Raw genomic sequence first — 13,364 nt, forward strand, 5'->3', positions numbered from 1 at the left:
ATTAATTAAAGATCTAGACTCAATGTCTCTGAACCTGCCTCCGGATATTTGTCCTTATTGTGTCATACCTTGGATGCACAAACAGGGAAACCACATACAGCTCTGCATGTACACTCCTCATTCCCTTTAATAAAGAAGTCAAAAATCAGGACTTGCAAAGAGTAATTATACAGAGCAAAGAATATTTTTCTGATGGGATTTTTATTCTTCCTTCTTTCCCTGGGCTTCCAGCAATTCTCTCAAGATGCTGACATGCGAGCATAATGAGCTGTTTGCTTTGCATTGCTCTCAAAAAGCCTTACAGACTAAAAGGAGTTTATTTTCCCCTTACTGCTGTTGATCTTAATAGCAGGATAGACTATAGTTGGCACTGGGAGCAGAATGAAAATTTCATGGGTGAAAAGAGAAATCAGAGATTGCAAATTCATTGCAGAGAGAAGAGGGATTGGTTGTTCTCACTCCCAAGAGCTCATTTGGGCAAATATGTTACATGACCCTGTGAACAAATTGTTACTTTTCCAGACTAGACTGTTTTCTGTGTAAACACTTTACTGTAGCAGTGTACAAGAGCAACGCTTTCAATCCAAAACTCAACAAAAATAGACGCTCCGGAACATTTGGAACTTGTTAGACACTAGATGGAAAAAGGGAGAGAGAGACTGAAAAAAAAACACCACCAAAAAAAAACACAACAAAAAACCCCACCATGTTTTCACCTTCTAAATGTCCTCATTTTTATACTTTTAAATAATTTAAAACTCCCGCCAGAGAGCTCCAAAGCTTTTCAAAATTCAGAACCGCGTGGGTCCCCACATACAGCAAAGGTACAACTTAGAGAGGCAGAAGTTGTTTTCAGGTGACTTAGTAAGAAGTCATTACATTTGAAGAGCAAGGTTAATGAGCTTGGGAAGCTGGGATTTGTTCCTACCCCTTTCGCACACTTCCTGTTCCCCCTGGGAAAATCACCTAGCCCCTTTGTGACTCAGTTTCCTCGCCGCCAAATGAGAATAGCATTTTCTGACCTCACAGAGAGTTTGTTTGAGAAATAGCTGAGTACCTAGAGGGATGCAGCTACAGAAATACAAGGTTTTATCACCACCAGAAGCAGCTGGTGTATCTCACTGCAGCTGAACAATTTTGGGGTGAAGTTTTCCACTGAAAAATGCTGATTCTATGGAACAAAAATTTTTGATGGAAAACTTATAAAAATGTTTGTTGTGTTACACATGATAAATTAGCTACAGATTTTGCTTTGGGACACTTCAAGATTGTATCCGTGCAGTTAAGTATATTATTTATCAGTTACAGTACAGTCAGGATAGTGTTGATCTTATCAGAGCCAAGTCCTTCCACTTTTTAAACCTCATGTAGATCAGTGGGCTTTCCTTCATGTTTCCAAAACTTCACTTTTTGGAAGTGGTAAAGGGAAAACTTAGCATTATTTCTTACTGTCCTTGACAAAAGGACCATCACTTATATCCAAAACAGAACAAAGGCTTGGTCCTCATCCCTCTGAGTGGCCATAGCCTCCCAAAGATATGCAGGACCATTATCTGTACACAAACTGAAACTGGTAACTTTTTTCATGCCTGAGAGTGCTGTCAGCAACTCCCAGTGAGCACATATAAAAATAAGAAATCAGAATTTCTGGCTTGATCACAAGCTGGAAACACTGGGTGTTTTTCTAACATTTCCCTTCCCTAGAAAAATTAAATCTGTTGCTTCTAGAACTCTTAACAGCTATCATGTCTTTCAGCATTTGTGTTACTAAATGAGATGTGGGCATCTCTGCCTATTGCTGCTTAGGTTAGAATGAGCTGCTGAAACCTCTACATTTGTACAGAGAAGATGCATGCAACTTCTGATACAGTATCATAACATTTTGGCATAATTTCATCCTACATAATAAAATAAAAACCATGAGAACATTGGCATAATCATTTGGCTTCATAGGCTTGGCTGCCTCAGGCTCAGCTTCTGAAGGTTTAAGAACTTTTATCCTAGTTCAGATAATATTGCCAAAACTCAGGTTGTCTTCTATAGAAAATAATTGCTTGTCCAAGTCTTTACAGTCTCTACACTAGTTTAATAACAAGTAATTAGTTGAATAAGTCCAATTAATGCTTTTATACAGATCAGAGATTGGAGAAGGATTGTAGGTCAGGTTTAATTTTAAAATACATTAGAATTTCTATCACTCTGTACACACCCAGGGCAATGCTATTATGGGCTTTCCCATTAATACATATGATTCATTATTTGGACTTGGAACCCAGATCTAACAACACACGTATTTAAATCTCTAAGGCCTATCGAGAACTGTAACATTCACTGGGAATGGGGGCTGCTTATTTTGACCTTCTCCAGTAAATGTGCTAGAGCCAGTGTTACCTGTGAATGAGCATCTAAAGTATGTTGCTAAACAATCATGCAAGTTTAATAGTGCCTTGAAACCCTAAGCATGAATTTTGTATTAGATGGTATTTCATGGAGGGTCCACAAGCTTTCAAACAGTAAATTCCCCCACTAGATCCACACCTGACCAAGGCTGTGTTTTTCAGAAGTATTACTCTGGCTGCAAGAGCTATTGAGATTCATGCATTTTAATGGATGACTCTCTTGCTCCTTGCTTCAGGGCTCTGACAAACTTTGCTTTAGCTCTTGGCTCATGCTGTGACAGTGCACAAGCAGGGAGAGTCAGTTTGTGCAGCTTTCTCACTGAAAAACAACATTTGCTTTTGAGATTAACGGGCTGGGCTAGGAAAATTTCACAGCCCTCTAGACAAAATGCTGTCAAGCCATTAAAAGTACAAAAGGATGTGCAGCTGTTTTGCAAGCCAACTCATTCACTGAGTGTCATTAAAAGCTTATATACCTCCCTGTTGTGATGTTCATTATTAAAAGATAGACAATATCATAGTAATTGGAGGTGTGTGCCCTAAGTGTGTGCCCTATCCTCTATCACTCCTCTTGGTGGTCAGAGTTATCCTTGTCAGGTACTGACAAATTTCCTCCAAAATGGCTTTGATATCAATGGCTGGATTAATTACTGGCTATCTATCTCAAACACTATCAGGTTTCTTCTGATATTAAAATTAAGTTTTACATTGATTCTTTTTATTTTGTTGTCATTCATCACTGACTTGGAGTCAGGATCCCAGTGGGATCAGTCCTCACTACGTCAGATTCAGATTCTGAAGCTTGTGAGATGATGACGATGATGATGATAATAATAATAATAAATTAAAATATCCCATATCTAAACATGGATAATAATAAAAATTACAAAAAACTGTGATTTGAATTTAATAAGAATTACTTTTATGACTGCAAGGCCAGTCCGAAACAGAAATGTTATGAAAACTAATGTAAAAAAACATAAGGTCATAAAACCAGCTTTAACTTCCAAACCAAAGTTCATCTATCCCAAATCCTGTATTTGCATGGTACAAAGCTGCAGAGGCATCCTTCTCTTTGTACATCCTCCCAGCTTCCAAAACTAGATGATACAGGAACTTTCTCATCCAGAAAATGCAACTAGACTATTAAGAGCAGCTGATGGACTCAGCCTACCAAACACAACACAGTCTTTTATGATGTAGGTCCCACAACTCCTTATAGCAGTGACATGTTCTGTGATCAAATGCTTTCATTGCTGATTTGAGGTCTGCTCACTGCTAAGTTTAGAGAGCATCCCATGATTCTTATGCTGGACAAACAGAAACACAGTTTAAGTAAGGTAAACTGACAGCAATCATCTCAGTGGGTTATTATTGTTTATGGTGTGCAATTTAAAAGCCAGATTTTCCAACAGTTTATGGATGCAATTATGCACCTAATTTGCACAGTTATTTTAGACTTATGCATAATACTGGCTAACTGCATATTCAACCGGGCTAATGCAGGGCTGGAACAACACCAAATGTTCCCTGGTATATTTTTCCAGGGGATGATGCCACATTTAACATAATCTCTTCTAACTACTGTGAACAGTAAGACAACTCGCTAATAGTTTCACACCAGGTTCAATCCACATTATTTTTCAAGGAGAAAGCATACATTATTATCAGTAGATGTCATGTTATAAAAAGAATCTTTTGTCTTTGGAGCTTAACAATAATGTGTACTGGTTAAAAATTTAATAGCACAGAATGACTGAGATGTTCTTTTTAAAATACAACTTCTGATTTTTCATTGGATTTTCAAGCTGACTCACTGCAACACATGGAATGCATATATATAATACATGTATACATGTATATTACATTGGCTCAACAAGTTTTTGCATTGCAAGGTATTTGGTAAGTTGCTTTAGAGACCACAATCTCTGAAGTATGCAAAAGGCCACAGTATTGAATAGGCTTGTAAAATCTTACTTGTCATGCACAACACAGAAGTGTTGCAATTTCTGCTGTAATCCTGCCCAAAGCCAAGCCAGTAATGGGGCCAAAAGTTTTTGATGAAAATGTCCACAAAAATTAAGCGATTGAATCATTTTCAGGAAGCTGCTTTAGTAATTCAAGATTAAATCAGCTGAGTGTTTACCTTTGGCCAGTGATACACTGTGGAGTAGACAGCAAAGGATTTCAGCAGGGAAGGGTATCTCTATTGCTATGAAAGCCCGAAGGTAAGCAATTGACCTAATGGCAATAACAAAAAAGAAATAAATAGAAAAGAGCAATTATAACACTGTAATGACTCATTTTGGTGGTTAGACAGAAGTACTTTGACAGCTTAGCTGAACTGAATACTTCATAAATGAGACTAAACTGAAGACTATCCATATGAAACTGTGTATTACACTGATTTATGAAGAGAACCATATGACTGTAAATCACTGACAGAGTTCTTGTCTAACTACATCATGGTAATAGAATGATCACATCAAATAGTAAAATATAAATAACTCATTTCATTTCATGGTAAGAGAAATCCTGGAAGATATTGAAGCTTTAGGAACTTGAGCCATTCATATGCATTGACTTTGGCTTCATGGTCTTTAAAACCTCTAAAATAACTTTGAAGTGAGGTTATTCATAAAGAAAAACTACAAACAAATTAAGTTAAATCTGCAAGGTGATACACAATGGACCTACAAATATCTGACCTGAACAAATGTTTGACAAATACAGTTCAAATAACAAATTAACATCACAGCACAAAAGGACATTGGCATGATTATGGAACTTAAAAACAGGACTATTTTTTCCAAGCTTGTCTGCTTCAAAGATATTTAAAACCTGATTCTCCTCCAGCATGTATTAGTGTCAATCAAAAATAACTCTGCTCAGGTCAATGGATTTACACAATTGCAAAATTAGTGCAAGTGAGAGGACAATCAGAACTTTTGTATACTACAAAAAATCTCTTAATAACAACAGCAATAGAGAAGGAGGTAGGAGGTCCCTTTCCAGAACAGACTGGGTGGATAAACAAGAAAAACCCGCTGAGCTTGTAAGGAGGATTTGTAGGAGGAGCTGTAGCATTAATTTAACCATTAATTCACTCCTTTAAAATTTTCCCTTTCCTGTCTTTTAATTCCTGCGTCATTCTGACATGTTCAGGAGTAGTTGGGCTACAGATTTAACATTAGACTGCAGGAACATGGTCTCCGTCACACAGTATCCATAAAGAAGTATGGAGGTTTAAAATTACGTACTTGGATGGAAGCAATGACTTCCATTCAGGCAGGGCTGTTTCTTGCAAAGATGTGACAAGGGATATGTAGCATCTCTCCAGTTTTGGGCTCAGTCCATGAGCTCACCAAGTCACAGGCCGCCTTCTGCCTTGTGCAGCTCAACTCCACCAAAACCACCTTGCATGGCTGCTGTATCTGTGCTGCGCTATCCAGGGAAAGGTGCCCTCAGGAGACACATTCTCAGCTGCAGATTCATGTTACAGGATCACCCCCACTTCACATGCACTTCACATGCAGGCACATTTATGCCACAGGACACTTCTGTGACATAGACAGGAGTCATGAGGATTTCACCAACATGTAGTGACTGTTCAAGCAAGCTTTTTCTCTCCAACTGTATTCATCAATTTTGACAGGCAGTGTGACCTGGCTTCATGCATGGAGAAGAATAGTCAAAAAGGAAGGAAAAAGCATAATATGAAAAACCTTTCTTTTGTGTGACTCAAGATAATAGATGTGTCAGAAATGGATTTGTTCAACATTTATGGCAGATCAGATTTTCAGATCGCAGAAGCCACTAAAAATTGCCAGTAATCACGTCAAAGTTAGAAGACCTAACAGAATCAAAGACAAAAATAAGTGGAAATGTGGAAGAATACACTTACACTTCTTGCAGACAGACTTTTGCTGGCTACAGAGGGTCAGTATTTGGAGAAGGAAGATGAGTACAGAAATGCTTCACAGACTTTAAACCACAATCTTTCCTATAGGAAAGGAATTGCACTTACATCAATAGATATTTAAAATTTGTCAGCTATAGAGGAAAATCTACTTATTCAGGACAAAACCTTTGTTAACATAACTTCCTCAGAACCACTGGGACTTTGCCAGCAGATTAAGCCAAAAATAATTTACCCAGAGAATATGAATTCAACAAGCTTTAGAACTGTGGGAACTGAAACTGTTGAATAAATCATTTGTGAATATCATTTAACTAAGGACAATTATAATATCACAAAGCTATAGAAAGATCAGTATGTTACAGATAAACAAGGATCAGGTTTTCAACTGATAGCATTAGCATGGCTTCCCTGAAGTCCATGTACCTCCATCACTTTGGACCAGTGAAGTAGAACAAGCACCTGGGGACTTCATTCTCCCTTTTGGGATCACACTGCAAGACCTGTACCATTAACTGCTTTAGAGTTATTTAGCGGAGCAGACCATTTCTGTCTGATGTGAAAGCTACTTTCCAGATAATGGGAAAAACAAAACAGTTTTCTATAGGAGGCAGAGGCCATTGCACAGAGGACATAGAATAACTGATAGTCCTGCCTAAGGGAGTCTGTATTTGCTCTGGCAGAACTATATTTGCCAGACCAGGACTGCCCTGGAGACACAATTCTTCAGAGCTTCTCTCTTCTTTGCAGAGCCTTCATGTGCTACCTCATAGTTTGCACTGGTTTTACATTTGGCTTTAGGGAAAGGCTAGACTTACAGAAGAGAGAACCACTCTCCTGGTTCATGGCACTGCCATTGCTCTCAACAAGGCTTCCTCTTTCCTCATCTCAGTGCGCCTTTCTGATCATAAACTGACCAACTGTGAATGCGAACAGATCAAGCCATGTTGTGATTTTTGGTAATCACCAACATTAAAGCATTTCTGAGCTTTTCCCTAACCATAGTAGGTGGTTGGTTTTTCTCATTCTCTCCAAGAGAAAATCAAGAAAAAAAATACAAAATTCTGAGGGTTTTTTTGACATTGTTATTCAAATTTCCTTCCCTTCAAGGCTCTCCCAGGCAGTCTATCTTAATTCAATAGGATACTGACATGTTTTGCCTTCTGTCCTGGTCTTGCTGACAAACAGCAAAAGGCAAATTTGGAAACATCCTCTCAGCTGTAAGAGGATTTCTCATTTCATTTCTTAGCCTCCTGGGTCTTTAGAAGAGCATCCCACCTCCAGACAGCTCATAAAGTCATTTGTGACACAGGATGTCCCAGTTACTACATAGGAATGTTGAAAGCATTTTATTTTCTCCCCTTTGATTTTTATTGGTTGAGCTCCCAGTCTTTTGTGAGTAATTATACCATTTACTTTATGTCTTGCTTTTATAATGACTAATACAAAAAATATATGTACAAGCAAATGGAAGCGTATTACTGAGTGATTAACAATGAACAATTAGGATTAATTAAGGCAATTATTTTAATAAATAAGAATTAGTAAAATATATCCATAAACAAAGCTATGGCACATATGAAGCATGGCTGATGCAGGCTAAAAAAGTAGAATTGTGACAACTGTGAACAGAGACAAGGAGGAGACACAGATGATTAAAGAGGAGTACTCTTGTACATAAAAAGTTCAATTAGGCATATGACAGAAAGGGCATATCCAGACTGCGATATCTCTTGCCAGGATGTTTCATCTATTGCTACTAGAAATGGGATTCATACACAGTCTAACCATCCTTAGACTTCCATTTCTTTCACAGTGATATAAAGAAGCCAGAAAGGCATAAAACTGTCCTGAGAAACAGCAGGTAAAACCATTCTCTTCCATCACTTTTCAGTAACTCAGTTTTGAAAGCTGGTCATAGCATTATGTTGAGAATCTGTGCTAGAGATTCAGAGCTATGAATGAACATTTCAGTGGTCTAACCAAGATCTGCATCAACATCACTAAAATCAGAAGGTTTCTGCACCTACTCATTACATTCTTTAATATTCCTTTTTTTTACTGATTTTGGATGAGTTTATGAACTTGTATTATTTTATAGTCCCACAGATTTCCTCAGCTTTGACCTCACTACTGAAAAAGAATGCATGAAATTGCCACAGTGAAGGGTAATTCTGCTTCTGTGGCAAAAGTGAGAGTTTTCCATAGACTAATCTGTCCAATTAAACGAATACAGTCTATTACTGGGCAATATTAACCTTTGGCACAATCAGATCAACAGAAAGATTCTAGTACAGCCATAAAGTCAAAGAAGTAAACCTCAAGATTTGGTATGCTAAACCAGTGACCATGGCTTTTGTTTCTACAACAAAGTGTTTCAGTAGATTGGGGTGCTCAAATTAGAATTAAATGTCAGTAAATTGTTGCTGGAAGGTTTATAACAAGAATGGTAAGAAAGTATAAAGAAACACTGAGAGTGGTGCTACAGACAATGAAAGCAGGAATTATGGAAAGACATGCAGTGTCAAGAATATGGACTGTCAAGTCACATGATATTATTCAGTAAATAGTGTTTACTCTGGGGGAAAATGCAGTCTGTTCTTTTTTTGATTAGATGTATTAGGAGTATAAAACTGTCAGTCCCGCAGTCACACTCTCCCCTCCTACAGGAGAGTCCAGCTGCTGACTCAGCACTTGTTTGTTGTTGGGAAGAACTTCAAGTTTCAACCAAGCCTCGTAAAACAGCTTTGCTCCAGTAAATCATACTGCCTTTTTGTAGATGTTAAAGGTCAATAGAATGACAGGAGTACACACACAGTTAAGAAACCAAAGCCCCCAGCTGAGACTTTCTCAAGTCTATGCACTGTTCTACTTGAGTTCTTTGTCTCCTCTTTTGGCTGTGATTAAGCAACAAGTTTAAGCACCCGGTTAAGAACTTTCCTGAACCAGTGTCTAAATTTGCTATTATTCAGCTGAGATTTTGGTTATTACCAAGATCATCTCTAGTCTCTAACCAAGAGTGTGTCAAGGAGGGTAAAGGAATGAGCAAGACAGAGACCAGAATCGTTCATCCCATTGTCCCAAGCCCAAGCTGGATGCCTCCAGATACTTTACTAACTGGAAAACTAGGTGCTTTGAAGGGTGATCTAATTCATTAAAGTAGAGATTAAAAGCAAAGCTTCAAAAAAAGTCTGCTTTTGTTCATTCTTAGGGAACAGAAAAAGCACAAAATCCTTTTTTATTTTAGCACAGAGGAACATCAAATTGATCTTTATCTCCCTCTTGGGAAAGGTGGAATTGAAAGAATTTTAATTCATAAATATCTGGGGGTTTTTCTCTTCAAAAGCTTCCTGAGAATCCAAAGAGGAAGGGGAGCTCTCATTTTATAATTCCTTTGGCAAGTCCAGGTAGTGCAGTTCACTTACAGCTTACAGACGTTGATATTCACATGGACAAATAAGCACACAGTGTTGACAGGCTCTTTCCCTTGCTGCTGCTGGGACACAGCCCTTCCCATCTGTTTTTGAGCATGTTATGGCCATTTGATTGAGCCATCATTTTATCATAAGCCGCCGGCTTTTGTAACCAGGCTCTTGCCTCACTTTCATACTGCTAAGTCAGAGTGCTGCTCTCTACCATGTGCAGTTTTGGAGGGAAGATATGGTTTAAAGGCAGGAAGATCTTGAGGTTTGCTGTTTGGAGTTGGCTCTGCATTACATGTCACTATGCAAGCAAACATGCACATTTTTTTGTTAAGGTTTTCAGGCAGAGTAGTTCAACAGGCAATTTCCTGTACTAAGTAGTGTTATAATTAGGATTGCCACTGGAATGAAACACTGTGTGCCCGTATTATTTTATTACACCATGTTAGCTTTTAATTGTTACATCTGAGAGACTTACACACACCCACATTTTGAGTGGGTAACTTCTTATGCATTGCTTTTTATATTGTAGCTTTAAATTATCTTTATTATTCCTCAATAAATGTATTTATATTCACATGTGTATTGTAGAAGACTACCGATAGTAAATCACTGCAAACAAACACTTGTGCTTATTTGTTATCTGCACAAAAGCACAAATACATATACCAGCAACTCCGTTCAAGTGCAGCAGGAATGACGAGACAAAATGTTTGGATTTGGTGATCAAGGGACATCTGTGAATCTTTCAAATCCAGCTGTGCCAACCCAGGAATCCTCAGGAGTTTTGTACACGAATGTAAATCAGCTGAACCTGTCCAAAGACCCACACCATGTTTAAGGGAACAGACTTTCTGTTTCCACTCTGGTGAAAAGACACTTTGACATCAGCGGCAGCATTCTTGGCGCTTTATTATTCATGCTTTACATGATTGGTCTTTAGGGTTGCAGTGTAACAAGGGGACGCTGGAAAGAATAAAAGTAATAATAGACTGCAAGCTACAGGAATGACATGTGTCTTAGGAGCTGTTTGTCTGCATATCATTTCTGGTTACAGGCAAGAGCCACTCAAGTTCATTAAGAGCGAACGGAAGTCCTTCAGCCCCAGATTCCTGTCATTTCATTTGAAGAGGAGGCCTCTGGCGTGTAACCAGATATCTTCCGGGTTTTAAGGCTTGCTGATCTTTGCCTTTAGACTTCTGGACAGTATTAATTTACATAGGCCTGAAAACAAGCGTGGCGCTATCCGTCTTCTTGAGTTACATGCAAGGAACACCAATAAACTTCCTGATGTAACTAATAAAGGAAATTGGGAAGGAAGGAACAGTCTATCAATTATCAATAGGATAAAAGTTGCAGGAATCAGGCAAATTAAAGTATGCAAGCCAAGTAGTTAAATGCTAAGAGTAGGGATTCAAAAGGAAACTGCGCTCCTTTGCATTTTGGCATACTCAACATAAATCCATTTACAAACTGGCAGCAGAAGAGAAAAAGGACAGGGAGAGTTATGGCAAGAGAAGGCACTTTTTGGAAAGAAAAATGAAAGGGATTATTTATTCTTAATGGGGAAGATGGAGATCTGCCACTTCTCATAAGATGAAAGAAAAATCACAAACCTAAAAAAAACAGCCTTTTTTGTGAGCCACACCTCTTGGGCTATTTGTTTCCATCAATGTTTTAGTGCAAGCTGAAGCCAATTCTGTTTTTCTCTGGTCACCAAATAAAAATTCAAAAGTAATTGTACGCAGCTTTTCTTAATTTCAGAGAGAACCATATTTCAGTGTTGAATATGACTCAGGGAATCTAAGAAACTGTAACATCATGGAAGGAGACAGTACCATCCTCTTCTGGCAATTTGCCTTGATTGATTCCACATCACCACTCTCCAGTTAATGTGGTTTTTCACCAGTGGCTAAACCTGCTCAGTTTCCAAAGATAACATAGAGCATCTCAAACACATTCATACATCACTGCCGTGGTCTAAGTTTTCCTCCAAAATATGTTTGTTGTCATTTTTGCATCCTCTTTCTGCTTGTTTCCCAATCAGGGATAATAATCAGGGATAATGGCAATAGTAATCATGATATTGTTGTTGTTGTTGTTGATGATGATAATAATAATAAATAATAATTTCCTAATGGGTAAATTAATTCTCTTTCATATTCAGATTCCACATCAATCCACGATAAAGACAGAGCTAAAAAAACATCCAGGAGAGCAAAAGCACACGTTTTGCCTGAAAGACAGTCCAGCAGCAAGCTTCTATGAGGTCATGGATCAGAAAAAAAACAGGAATAAATGCCCTAAAAATGTGACATACCCTTATTCAGGCCTTCGTTAAGCACATGCCTAATACTGAGCACGCTGTTAAGTCCTTTCTTGGCAGACAGACTGAACAGAGGGATTTCCTTTGCCAATGAGCTACTTACGATTTGTTCTTTTCAGCAATAGGAATCAGAATCAGGAGAGTTGTTTATTATTCAGCCATCTCTTCCAAAGCAAGGAAAACACTGTTTATAAGAAACTTCAAAAGCCTCTGTCACAGATATCAAGTCTATATACTATATGCCTTTGCCAAGTCAAATTAGGTTATTTTACTTCATATTAAGTTTGACAAGCAAAGAGCCTGTGAAAACCAGAATCCCAACTGGGCGTGCCTCCCACAACTCACTTAATTCTTTAGTGCTAAAATTCCTACAGTAGCTCTATTCTTCACTTTCAGCTTATATTTCTGTCTGTATTTATCTGTCTGGAAATTTACCTCATTGTGTCCTAGACATCTTCTAATATTCAGATTCTTCAAGAATGGGAACAACACAAGTAGACTTTGTTTTGGCTAGCAAACCGGTCTTACCACATGTGGGCTTTGGTTTCTGTTTACCTCAACAGATTATAAAATCTATTATCATGCTAATTTGCAGGTCCACTGTGTGTATCAGACTTGTGGGCTCCTCAGTCATATAAAAATATGCTCCTGCTGCATCGTTTCGTGACAGGGACAATGACAAGACGATTTGTGTATTAACAGCTATAGATAATTCAGAAAAATGTTAATAACACACTGCATTTTTAAAAAGCAGGTCAATTCCTTTGAGGACAAGAGTGAGCATGAAAGATTTTACTCCATGCTGCCTACCCACGAAGAGCTTCCACTAACTTGCTTTGACTGTATATTGAAAACAGAATCAGGTCTTTGAGACCTGCAATGGTCCAAACTTCAGTGAACCACTCACGCAGAAGTCACACTTGCACTTTACTGAATAAACATACTTTAATTATAGAAAGACACTTCCCCGAGTTTTTAGTGGTTTACACATAACCTTTGCAAAATATTCAACATTTAAAACAGGTACCTACAAAGGATAATAATTTGAACATCATCTAATTCACTTTCAGTTTGTGCTTTTTCAAAGGAATGTTTTTACAAATGACTGCCTTCATCTTGGACATAATATCCCATAAATATACATGACAGTGTTTGTACTTCCTTTTTTCTATGATACACAGTCTCCTTTCTTACCAAACCTGCCTTTGTAGCCTAGTTAAAATAAAGATCTAGTTTATTCTGACTTTAGTTTCTGTTTAGCATAGGCACATAGGCATATATGCTAACAGGTGCTAGGC

Source organism: Pezoporus wallicus, unplaced genomic scaffold, assembly GCF_028554395.1.
Source record: "Pezoporus wallicus isolate ANWC-B61680 ecotype Strahan unplaced genomic scaffold, APGP_CSIRO_Pwel_v1 contig_6354, whole genome shotgun sequence".
NCBI classification, from domain to species: domain Eukaryota; kingdom Metazoa; phylum Chordata; class Aves; order Psittaciformes; family Psittacidae; genus Pezoporus; species Pezoporus wallicus.